This window comes from Caloenas nicobarica, chromosome 12 (genome assembly GCF_036013445.1).
Source record: "Caloenas nicobarica isolate bCalNic1 chromosome 12, bCalNic1.hap1, whole genome shotgun sequence".
NCBI classification, from domain to species: Eukaryota; Metazoa; Chordata; class Aves; order Columbiformes; family Columbidae; genus Caloenas; species Caloenas nicobarica.
The window spans coordinates 125,594-137,761 of record NC_088256.1 but is presented as its reverse complement, the minus strand read 5'-3'; the positions used below and the strand labels follow the sequence as shown (position 1 = coordinate 137,761).

The 12,168-nt window shown below is 54.0% G+C and overlaps 1 pseudogene; it reads left to right on the top strand.

Moving 5' to 3' along the window:
- Nucleotides 1-6,249: 6,249 nt before the first annotated feature.
- Nucleotides 6,250-6,368, top strand: LOC135993702 (5S ribosomal RNA; annotated as a pseudogene).
- Nucleotides 6,369-12,168: the final 5,800 nt, after the last annotated feature.

Here is a 12,168-nt window from a genome sequence, read left to right as displayed (position 1 = left end):
GGACATGCTTGTCTTCCCATGGGAACTGTCCCCAGAAGGGAACATGAGAATCTCAACATGAGCTGCTTGTGACAGAATGTCTGGCTTTGGGAAACCCGCTCCAGGAAGAGAACGTTGCCCTCCAGTTGTGTACACACCTTGCTGATCTTGTCGCCGGTGAAAGCTTCAAACCTCTTCAGACACACCGTGAGAACCTTGGGTGCACGATGGACCATGAAGCTCTTGGAGGCGGCAGTCATCTTGTCACACCTTGAAAGCAAGGACAGAGCCAAGGGCTGAAACTCACCATTTTTTCCCCCAAAGGCCAGACAGCCTTTCCTGTCTCACACATCCCGGCGCTATTTTAAGGCTATTCAGTACCATGAGGCCATGTTAAAAAACCTGCCTCTCATTACTAGTGCCTTAAACCAATGTGAAAACATGACTTCTGCTCGATGACACCTTCACGCAGCATCTAGTATTAATATGTCATTAGTAATCGTCTTACTTGCTACATTTAAAGCAGTTTTCATCATCCAGGTGCTCGGGTTTCACAAAGTCCTCCAGAGCTGCAGTGACAGATGCGGCTGCTTGGAGGAGTGAGAAGGGAGAGCCCTGAGCTCTGGGAAATGCCCTCACCCAAACACTTAGGAGGAGTTTACGCAAAAAACCAGCTTGATGACGCTGAGGAGGGCCACTGTGAACCCGCAAGCAGTCTCCAGAAGGAGGCAGAAAGAGGGTGTGATGCTGAATATCTCCCTCATTTCCAGGGATTCCCGGTGCTCTCCAGAGCTACCTCTTTGTGGCACCGCACAGTTCAGCTACGATGGTGTGCGGGTCACCAGTGATGGAAACAACACACCCCATGAGACTGGGAGCCAGACGGGTGTTGAGGGAGGGCAAGGGAAGAAGAAGGAGGGTACGTCACAGTGCAGAGAAGGTCACGAGTGCCTGTCCAGCTGAAACCAGCACCGACAGGGAGACAACTGCCATGGACTCTGCAGGAGAACACAGTCCATTCCACTTCCTGCCCACCACCAAGCTCTCTTGTGTTTGTTGGATACATTTTTAAGCCAACTGTGTGGATTCTGGAAAGCTCCAGTGGCCTTGGGACATCTTGAAGCACAATTACAAACCCTCTTACTTTGATATCCAGAGGAATATCCAGGAAGGCCTCGTAGGAATCGGAAACCGCTTGGCAGCTCCAGCACATGACTGGAAGGCAAATGGAAATGCTCAGCGAGAGGGGAAGTCGACGGGCTGTGCCGGGTTACGCTCTTCACACCCACTGCGCCAATCACACGATCAGCTGCTATCGCAGGCAGACAGGAGGGCAGAGACGATTCCAAGGAGAGCAGTAGCTGTGGAAAAGTACCTCTGGATCTCAGAAAGCCCCCAAAGATCTGATGGACGATGGTAGTTGCTTGAGAGGAGATGTCCAAGCTGCAAACAAATGGGAAGGCAGAGAGTTATCTCCTCCAAGAGCCTGGCTTTGTCTGAAAGCCCTGGGCATAGTTTTCCTTGAGGGGAGGCCATCAAGGAGTCCAAAGGGCTTGGGAATGCGGGAAAGACAATTTGTTTGTGGTTACTCACTGCTTCCACTCAGACAAGCTCTCTGCATGGCATCCACGGTGCAGCGTAAGAACTCATGGGCATCCTCCTGCCTGCCATGCTGGAAATTTTCTCCTATTTCTAAGAAAGAAGAACTTACTAGTTCTCTCCTACGAGAATGGCACAAAACATGTCACAGACTGACTTACGTGTGAGAACATCAAAAACAGCCCAAGGCTCGATGGCACTGGCTGAGGAATGCAGGACCTGTTTAACGTGCGCTTCCATTCTGCACATCATGCAGAAGCCTTCCTGGCCACCTGGAGAAGGAGGGAGATGGGGAGGGAGAGAGGGAAGCTCCTCAGGTTTCCAAAATATCCACAGCGATGGGAAACCTAAGAAGTTCTAAGAATTCTCCACTCTTCCCAAGGGGCCCAAGTCCCAACATGCCCGGGACATATAAGTGCACAGAAAACTTTCTTCAGAGGGATGCTTAACTGAGAGAGGCTTTCTCTGCAATAAGCAAAAGAGATTAACTTGCAGGAATAGGGGCCAAGAGCCCGGGCTAGAAAGAGGTGCCTTTCTAAAGATGAACACATACGGGTACAACAAGCCGCTTCTAGGCTTGAGTGTTCAAAGAACACCAACTCAGGCAGCTGATCAGCTTCCAGATTCTGGGAGCCCTTGGGCAGTGCCCAACAGATGTACACGGAAAAGTTCCCAAAAGTACTGAAAGGCCTGGCTGTGCTCCCCAGAGAGCAGGTGGTTGGCCAGAGGCGGGGTGTAGCTCAGGCACTGCAGGACGGAGTTGAGGAAGCACATGTTGCCCAGGTTGTGCAGTCCCGCTCCAGCTCTCTGGCTGTGCTGCCAGCCCATGCAAATCTTCTGCAGGAGAAAGAGGATCCTCTGCGGCGGAGCCCTTCCCTCAGCAACGACTGCCAAGAAAGCACATTGGATGAGAGATGAGACCATGTTATTGCACAAAAGCATATTTAAAAGTCGAGTTCTGTACAGGAGCACCCAGGAAAATGAGCTCTAGCCTCCAACACAGAAACACTGGGGGAAGCCTCACACTGCCCTTGAAATTTCCTGGTCAAAGCACAGTTTTGGAAAATAGTGTGTTCCCCTTCTCACTTTGCCAAAAGTGTAACAAATGCGCACTCTGACTTCTGTGCCTTGGGCAACTTTCCTTTCCCTCGGGAGTCTTGAACTGGATCATCCCCCAGCGTGTCAGGGCTGGAGGGTGCCCAGAAGACCCCAGGCAGGACGGGGAAAGCCCCCAGTGCAGCGGGTGAGGAACTCGCTTCAGACAGGCAGGAAAGGTCCCTGTCCCACAGCACCGCTGCCTCCTGCCCACCCGGCTGCCTCTCACTGCCCGTGCCCTGGAGCAGGAGCTGGGTCTCCTCTGCCCGCAGAGGCTGTGCTGGGGCCAGCTCCCAGCTCGGAGCAGCCCTGGCATTCAGGCAACATCATGACCACCACCCGTGGGACCCCCTGCCAGCGTGTGGGGAAACGTGATCCTGGTGTCGAGCAGGGAGCGCTCGCTGGCCCCTGCCCTGCCCAGACTATCAGGGTCCCTCACTCACCCATCTCCAGTTGCTGGGCCATGCACAGCTCCTGGGGCTCTGCTGGAGATCTGCTCTCCTGGGGAGCCCTGTCCTCCTCCAGGGCCACCCTGGGGGTGCTAAGGTGTTTCTCTGCCATTTTGTGGGTCCAAGCAAAGAGCTATGGGTGGGGAAGGGGGAAGCTTTGGCAAAATGCCAGCGGTCTGCCGGGGGCAGTCAGGAAAGACTTGGGCTGCACTCGGGGAGTCTTCAGCACAAGTCTGCCAGGGGCAGAGGGGAGTCTGCCAGGGGCAGCTAGAGTTAGGATATGGCTGGACTCGACGGTCTTAAGGGTCACTTCCAACCAAAAAGATTAGCTAAATCTCTTAAAGACGTGGGCTACGCTCAGGGGCTCTCGCCAGCTCCGTGCTCCTGCCCTGTCCAGTCGCTGTCCTGTCGGACAGTGCGGGCTGGGGCCACAGCTGCGCTGAGCACATGCAGGGCAGCGGGTGTCACCATGTGCGGTCACAAAGGGCCCCACTGTGACCCTGCGCCTGGGCAGGGAGGTCAGGGTGTCCCCTTGGGAGGCACAGGGTCAGCTCAGCACTGGGCAACTGGGTGCTAAATTTGAATCCCAGTTTCTGAAAGTTCCACCACCCATTGCTCTTAGCATAGTCTCTAACAGTCCGTGGCACCACTCCATTGTCCCAGAGGCTGGTGCATGACGGGGATGTTACAGACCCACTCAATGCCGTGCTCCTTGGCCCAGGTGTCTGTGAGGATGTTCCAGAAATTAGTCCCGTTGTTTGGCTCAGTTCCCTCTGGGCTCCTGTGTCACCACAGGACTTGCTTTTCAAGGCCCAGGACAGTGTTGGGGGCAGTGCCGTGGGGCACGGCGTATGTTTCCAGCCATCTGGTGGTGGTTTCCACCATTGTAAGCACAGCGCTCTTGCCATGGTGGGTTTATGGCAGCGTGATATAGTCAGTTTGCCATATTTACACTTCAGTCATCGCCCCCCCCTATACCACAAAGGCTTTAACCGCTTGGCTTGCTTGATCATAGCCAATCTTTCACAATGCTCTGCGCTGGGGTGGCCTCACCTGGAGCATTCACTGTGTGCAGGGCTGGGGACACAGGATAAGGAGATAAAGCTACTGGAGAGGCTACGAAGTTGTGGAAGAGTTTGGAGTGGACGGCGTATGAGGAACAGCTGAAGTCACCGGGTTTGCTCAGCCTGGAGGAGACTGAGATCTCTTGGTAGTCTCCATCTTCCTCACAAGGGGAGCTGGAGGGGCAGGAACCGAACTCTTCTTAGTGACCAATGAGAGGGAATGTCAGGAAGATGTGCCAGGGGAGGGTCGGTTGGACAGGAGGGAAAGGTTATTCACCCAGAGGGTGCTGGACACTGGAACAGGCTCCCCAGGGAGGTGTCACGGCCCCAAGCCTGACAGTGTTCAAGAAGAGACTGGACAATGTCCTCAGACACATGGTGTGAACTGTGGGGTTGTCCTGTGCAGGGACAGGAGTTGGACTCGATGATCCTTGTGTGTCTCTTCCAACTCAGTACATTCTATGATTCTATGATGCCTTCTATTTGGTATTTTCTTTTTCATTATCATATGTATAATTTTTATTACTGCCTATTTTAATTTCAATTTTTTAAATGTCATTTTTAAATTTTTGGTCTATTTTTTTTAATTCCAATTATTAAACTGTTTTTAACTCAACACACGAATGTTCTCACTGTTACCCTTCCAATTCTCTCCCCCATCCTGCTGTGGGGAGGGAGCGAGCGGCCGCGTGGGGCTCAGTTACCGGCTGGGGTTCAGCCACGACGGTCCTTTCTCCACCCCTTGTTCCACCCCATGGACGTCAGGCTCAGGTCCCACACGATCCAATACGTCCTCACCAACCACCGCTCCCCTGCCCACCCTTTGATGTCACACACACAGTTGCCCTCAGGCCATGGGCCGCCCTGTGAAACATCCATAAAATGTCACAACTCCCCGTTGAGCTCGTGGAGTCCGTGGCTTTGGGCTCCATCTGTTCCGTGGCCACTCCGGACAGCACAGGTGCCTGTTACATGGGGTCACAAGCACCAAACCCAGCTCGGGTGGGAACCAAGAGGGTCCCCTCGTGTTCAGGGCCCAAAGCGCCATCTGTAGCATCTGCCCGTCCTTTTGAGTGCCCAGAGCCTCCTTCTTGGGGCCCAAATCCTCATGTTTAGGGTCCCAACGTGTCTTTTATCACCCACGGCCTTTGCTTAGGGCCCACAGTTTCATTTTCAGATGGAGCTCATTGCCTGGCAACAACCAACCAGGAGTCTGTACAGAGTCAGTAGACCTGGGACAGCCAATCACATTTGAGGAGGTGGGGCAAGTCATGTGACTGATAGGTAACCAGCCAATCAAGCTTTGAGGCCTGCAGGACATGTGGTGAGAGTTGACCAATCCAAGCAGTGTTCAGGGGCGGGCCATGCTGGCTGCACCAATCACAGCTGGTGGGAGTGCAGCACATGGATGATTGACAGCATGATTGCTGCTAAACTGAGGAAGTGTGGTCGGGAGGATCGGGTGGTGAGGTGGACTGTGAACTGGCTGAAGGAAAGAAGCCAGAGAGTCGTGGTCAATGGGCCAGAGTCCAGTTGGAGGCCTGTGTCTAGTGGAGTCCCTCAAGGGTCGGTACTGGGACCAGTGCTATTCAATATATTCATCAACGACTTGGATGAGGGCATCGAGTGACTGTCAGCAAGTTTGGTGATGACACCAAACTGGGAGGAGTGGCTGACACTGGAAGGCTGTGCTGCCATCCAGAGACCTGGACAGGCTAGAGAGTTGGGCGGGGAAAACTTAATGAAATAAAACAAGGGCAAATGTAGAGTCTTACATCTGGGCAGGAACAACCCCAGGTTCCAGTATAGGTTGGGGAACGACCTGTTGGAGAGCAGTGTAGGGGAAAGGGACCTGGGGGTGCTGGTGGACAGCAGGATGAGCGTGAGCCAGCACTGGGCCCTTGTGGCCAGGAAGACCAGTGGTACCTGGCGGGGATTAGAAGCGGGGTGGTTAGTAGGTCAGAGAGGTTCTCCTCCCCCTCTACTCTGCCCTTGCAAAAAGGGTTTAGTTCAGATACTATCAGGATATACTTGGGGAACATATATATATACATACATATAATATATACAGCCATAGCACCCTGAGAACTCCCGATCTTGTCTGATCTTGGAAGCTAAGCAGGGTTGGGCCTGGTTAGTACTTGGATGGGAGACCAATTGGGAATACCGGGTGCTGTGGACTGAGCCAGCACTGTGTCCTTGTGACCAAGAAGGCCAATGGTACCTGGGGTGGGTTACAAGGGGGTGGTCAGTAGGTCAGAGAGGTTCTCCTGCCCCTCTCCTCTGCCTTGGTGAGACCACATCTGGAATATTGTGTCCAGTTCTGGGCCCCTCTGTTCCAGAAGGACACGGAACTGCTGCAGAGAGTCCAGCGCAGCCATGAAGATGATTAAGGGAGTGGAGCATCTGCCATGTGAGGAAAGGCTGAGGGAGCTGAGGCTCTTGAGCTTGGAGAAGAGGAGACTGAGAGGTGACCTCATTCATGGTTATCAATATGTAAAGGGTGAATGTCATGAGGATGGAGCCAGGCTTTTCTCGGTAACAACCAAGGATAGGACAAGGGGCAACGGGTACAACCTGGAACACAGGAGGTTCCACTTAAATATGAGAAGAAACTTCTCAGTGATGGTAACAGAGCCTGGAACAGGCTGCCCAGGGAGGTTGTAGAGTCTCCTTCTCTGCAGACATTCCAACCCGCCTGGACACTTTCCTATGTAACGTCATCTGGGTGTTCCTGCTCCGGCGGGGGGATTGGACTGGATGAGCTTTCAAGGTCCCTTCTGTCACGGTCCATTCATCGATGGACTCATGATGATTTGTTTTCCATGATCTCAAAGCACAAAATCAATGCAACCAAAATGCCAAGGGTTATAATTCAATCAAACACTATTTATTATTTTGCCCATAAAGCAGCACACGATAGAGAGAGTGGAGAAAAAGGAAAGGAAAGAAAGGGGGAAAAGAAAAGGGTTGGCTACCACCACGAGCTCCAAAGGCGTCCCTGTGGTCTCAGGTCCCGTACAGCGTCCTGCCGGTCCTCCCTTGTGATCCGTGATCCTTTGATGGGGAGATCTCAATGATGTCCAGTCGGGAATCATCTTTTATGCTTCTTCACTCCACCTCGCTCCCATGGATTGAGGCCAATCTCCACCTTTGTTTCACAGTCCAGGCTTAACTGCGCAGGGCCGAAGAGTCTCCAAGTCCCTGACGGCAATGTTCAGGCAAATACTGTTCTTCGGACCGACTCTTACACCTTCCAATCCCTGATTTCTGTGATTCTGTGAGATGAAGGGGCCAGGAGAGGGAGATGTGAGGAGGTGGATGGATGAGGAGATAGAGACACCAAGAGAGGGAGAGTCAGGTGGGTGGTGGGTGAGGAGATGGGGATGGACAGATGGATGGAGACACGAGGAGATGGAGACACCAGGAGATGGAGGGACCAGGAGGTGGGTGAGAGGATGGGGATGGACAGATGGACAGATGAGGGTGGAGACAGCAGGAGATGGAGAATGGGGGTCAGGTGGGTGGTGGGATGAGGAGATGGAGGGATGGCCATGTGGAGGGATGGACGGATGGACAGATGGATGATGGATAAGTAGACGCTGGCCAACCAGATGCCCCCTGCTGGGCTCTCTGCCCACTCACACATCTTGTTGGGTGACACCAACTTCCTGGTGCCCCCAAAATGGATCCAGATGAACTTCCCTGGGAGAGGAGCAGTGGCCACTGCCACTGGCAGGCCCCTCCCACAGACCCCACCCAGAGGCCCCACCCCGTCCGCTCACCAATCTGGAGGAGTTGACAGGAGATGTTAGGGTCTTGGGTTTTCCATCCTCCAGATGAGGTTGGATGAAGTTGGGGAGAAGTTTGAGGGTCTCAGTTGGGGTTCAACATCCTCCAGGTGGGACAAAGTTGGGGAGATCTTGGCGTCTTGGGGTTCAACCTCATCAGCGTGAGGTGGGACAACACTGGGGGAGATGGTTCAGGTCTTGGGTTCTCCATGCTCCCAAGTGAAGAGGGATGAAGTTGGGGAGATGTTTGTGGGTCTTGGTTGGGGTTCAACATCCTCCAGGTGGGACAACACTGGGGAAAATGTTGGGGGTCTTGGGGTTCTCGACCCTCTAGATGAGGTGGAACAAAGTTGGAGAGATGTTTGGGGTCTTGGTTGGGGTTCAACATCCTCCATATGAGATGGGGTGAAGTTGGGGAAATAGTTGTTTGAGGTCTTGGGTTCTCTATTCCCCAGGTGGGACAACACTGGGGGGAGATGTTGGGTCTCAGCTGGAGTTCAACCTCCTCCAGGTGAGGTGGGGTGAAGTTGGGGGAGATGTTTGGTCTTGGGGTCCAACATCCTCTAGATGAGGTGCGGTGAAGTTAGGGAGACGGTTGGTGTTGAACATCCCCAGTTGAGGAGGGGGGAAGTTTGGGGAGAAGTTTTGAGGTCTTGGAGTTCAACACTCTCCACGTAAGGTGGGACGAAGTTGGAGGAGATGTTGAAGTCTTGGTTCTGGTTGGCCCAAGGGGTCCAAACATGGGACATCTGGGCCTGGGTGGCCCAAGGGGTCCAGGAATGGGACATCTTGGTCTCGGTGGCCCAAGGGGTCCAGTGATGCGACATCTTGGTCTTGGTGGACCAAGATGACTGGAGATGGTACATCCTGGTCTTGGTGGCCCAAAGTGTGCAGAGATGGGACTTCTTGTGTTCAGGAATGGGACATCCTGGCCTGGGTGGTCCAATGGGCCCAAGGGTTTGGACATTGTAGGTCTTGGTGGCCCAAGATGCCTGGCGATGGGACATTTTGGGTTATAGTGGCTTAAAAGTTCCAAAAATGGGATATCCTGCATCTTCGTGGGACATCTTGGATCCAAGGATGGCACATCTTGGTCTTGGTGGCCCAAAGTTTCCAGGGATGGGACATCGGAGGTCTGAGATGGGGCATCCTGGCTCACAGTGGCCTTGGTCTTGGTGGCCTAAGGGGTCCAGGGATGGCACATCTTGGCCTGGGTAGTCCAAGGGGTCCAAGGGTTGGGACATTTAACCTCTTGGTGGCCCAAGATGGCTGCAAATGGGACATCTTGGGTCCAGAGGTGGGACATTCTGGGTCTTGGTGTCCCCAAAGTTTCCAGAGATGGGACATCTTGGATCCAGAGATGGGACATTATAAGTCTTAGTGGCCCAAAGTGTCCAGGGATGGGATATTCTAGGTCTTGGTGGCCTAAGGGGTCCAGGGATGGACATCTTGCTCTGAGTAGCTCAGGGGATACAGGGATGGGAAATTTTGGCTCTTGATGGCCCAAGGGGGCTGGAGATAGGACAATGTGAGTCCAGGGATGAGATATCCTGGGTCTGGGTGGCCCAAGTGGTCCAAGGATGGGACATCTTGGTCTTGGTGGCCCAAGATGTCTGGGCATGGGACATCCTGATCTTGGTGACCTCATAGTTTTCAGGGAAGGGACATCTTGGTCTTGGTCACCTAAGGGATCCAGGAATGGGAAATTTTGCCTCCTAATGGCCATGCTGGAAATTTTCTCCTATTTCTAAGAAAGAAGAACTTACTAGTTCTCTCCTACGAGAATGGCACAAAACATGTCACAGACTGACTTACGTGTGAGAACATCAAAAACAGCCCAAGGCTCGATGGCACTGGCTGAGGAATGCAGGACCTGTTTAACGTGCGCTTCCATTCTGCACATCATGCAGAAGCCTTCCTGGCCACCTGGAGAGGGAGGGAGATGGGGAGGGAGAGAGGGAAGCTCCTCAGGTTTCCAAAATATCCACAGCGATGGGAAACCTAAGAAGTTCTAAGAATTCTCCACTCTTCCCAAGGGGCCCAAGTCCCAACATGCCCGGGACATATAAGTGCACAGAAAACTTTCTTCAGAGGGATGCTTAACTGAGAGAGGCTTTCTCTGCAATAAGCAAAAGAGATTAACTTGCAGGAATAGGGGCCAAGAGCCCGGGCTAGAAAGAGGTGCCTTTCTAAAGATGAACACATACGGGTACAACAAGCCGCTTCTAGGCTTGAGTGTTCAAAGAACACCAACTCAGGCAGCTGATCAGCTTCCAGATTCTGGGAGCCCTTGGGCAGTGCCCAACAGATGTACACGGAAAAGTTCCCAAAAGTACTGAAAGGCCCGGCTGTGCTCCCCAGAGAGCAGGTGGTTGGCCAGAGGCGGGGTGTAGCTCAGGCACTGCAGGACAGAGTTGAGGAAGCACGTGTTGCCCAGGTTGTGCAGTCCCGCTCCAGCTCTCTGGCTGTGCTGCCAGCCCATGCAAATCTTCTGCAGGAGAAAGAGGATCCTCTGCGGCGGAGCCCTTCCCTCAGCAACGACTGCCAAGAAAGCACATTGGATGAGAGATGAGACCATGTTATTGCACAAAAGCATATTTAAAAGTCGAGTTCTGTACAGGAGCACCCAGGAAAATGAGCTCTAGCCTCCAACACAGAAACACTGGGGGAAGCCTCACACTGCCCTTGAAATTTCCTGGTCAAAGCACAGTTTTGGAAAATAGTGTGTTCCCCTTCTCACTTTGCCAAAAGTGTAACAAATGCGCACTCTGACTTCTGTGCCTTGGGCAACTTTCCTTTCCCTCGGGAGTCTTGAACTGGATCATCCCCCAGCGTGTCAGGGCTGGAGGGTGCCCAGAAGACCCCAGGGAGGACGGGGAAAGCCCCCAGTGCAGCGGGTGAGGAACTCGCTTCAGACGGGCAGGAAAGGTCCCCGTCCCACAGCACCGCTGCCTCCTGCCCGCGCAGCTGCCTCTCACTGCCCATGCCCTGGAGCAGGAGCTGGGTCTCCTCTGCCCGCAGAGGCTGTGCTGGGGCCAGCTCCCAGCTCGGAGCAGCCCTGGCATTCAGGCAGCATCATGACCACCACCCGTGGGACCCCCTGCCAGCTTGTGGGGAAACGTGATCCTGGTGTCGAGCAGGGAGCGCTCACTGGCCCCCGCCCTGCCCAGACAATCAGGGCCCCTCACTCACCCATCTCCAGTTGCTGGGCCATGCACAGCTCCTGGGGCTCCGCTGGAGATCTGCTCTCCTGGGGAGCCCTGTCCTCCTGCAGGGCCAACCTGGGGGTGCTAAGGTGTTTCTCTGCCATTTTGTGGGTCCAAGCAAAGAATTATAGGTGGGGAAGGGGGAAGCTTTGGCCAAATGCCAGCAGTCTGCTGGGGGCAGCTGGGAAAGACTTGGGCTGCACTCGGGGAGTCTTCAGCACAAGTCTGCCAGGGGCAGAGGGGAGTCTGCCAGGGGCAGCTAGAGTTAGGATACGGCTGGACTCGATGGTCTTAAGGGTCGCTTCCAACCAAAAATATTCACCGTTTCTCTGAAAGATGTGGGCTACGCTCGGGGGCTCTCGCCAGCTCCGCGCTCCTGCCCTGTCCAGTCGCTGTCCTGTCGGACATTGCGGGCTGGGGCCACAGCTGCGCTGAGCACATGCAGGGCAGCGGGTGTCACAATGTGAGGTCACAAAGGGCCCCACTGTGACCCTGCGCCTGGGCAGGGAGGTCAGGGTGTCCTTTTGGGAATCACAGGGTCAGCTCAGCCCTGGGCACCTGGCAGCTAAATTTGAATTCCAGTTTCTAAAAGTTCCACCACCCATTGCTCTTAGCATAGTCTCTAACAGTCCATTGCACCGCTCCATTTTCCTGGAGGCTGGTGCAGGACGGGGATGTGACAGACCCACTCAATGCTGTGTTCCTTGGCCCAAGCGTCTGTGAGGATGTTCCAGAAATGAGTCCCGTTGTTTGGCTCAGTTCTCTCTGGGCTCCTGTGTCACCACAGGACTTGCTTTTCAAGGCCCAGGACAGTGTTGGGGGCAGTGCCGTGGGGCACGGCGTATGTTTCCAGCCATCTGGTGGTGGCTTCCACCATTGTAAGCACAGAGCTCTTGCCGTGGCGGGTTTCTGGCAGTGTGATATAGTCAATTTGCCAGGCCTCTCCGTATTTACACTTCAGTCATCGCCCCCCCCTATACCACAC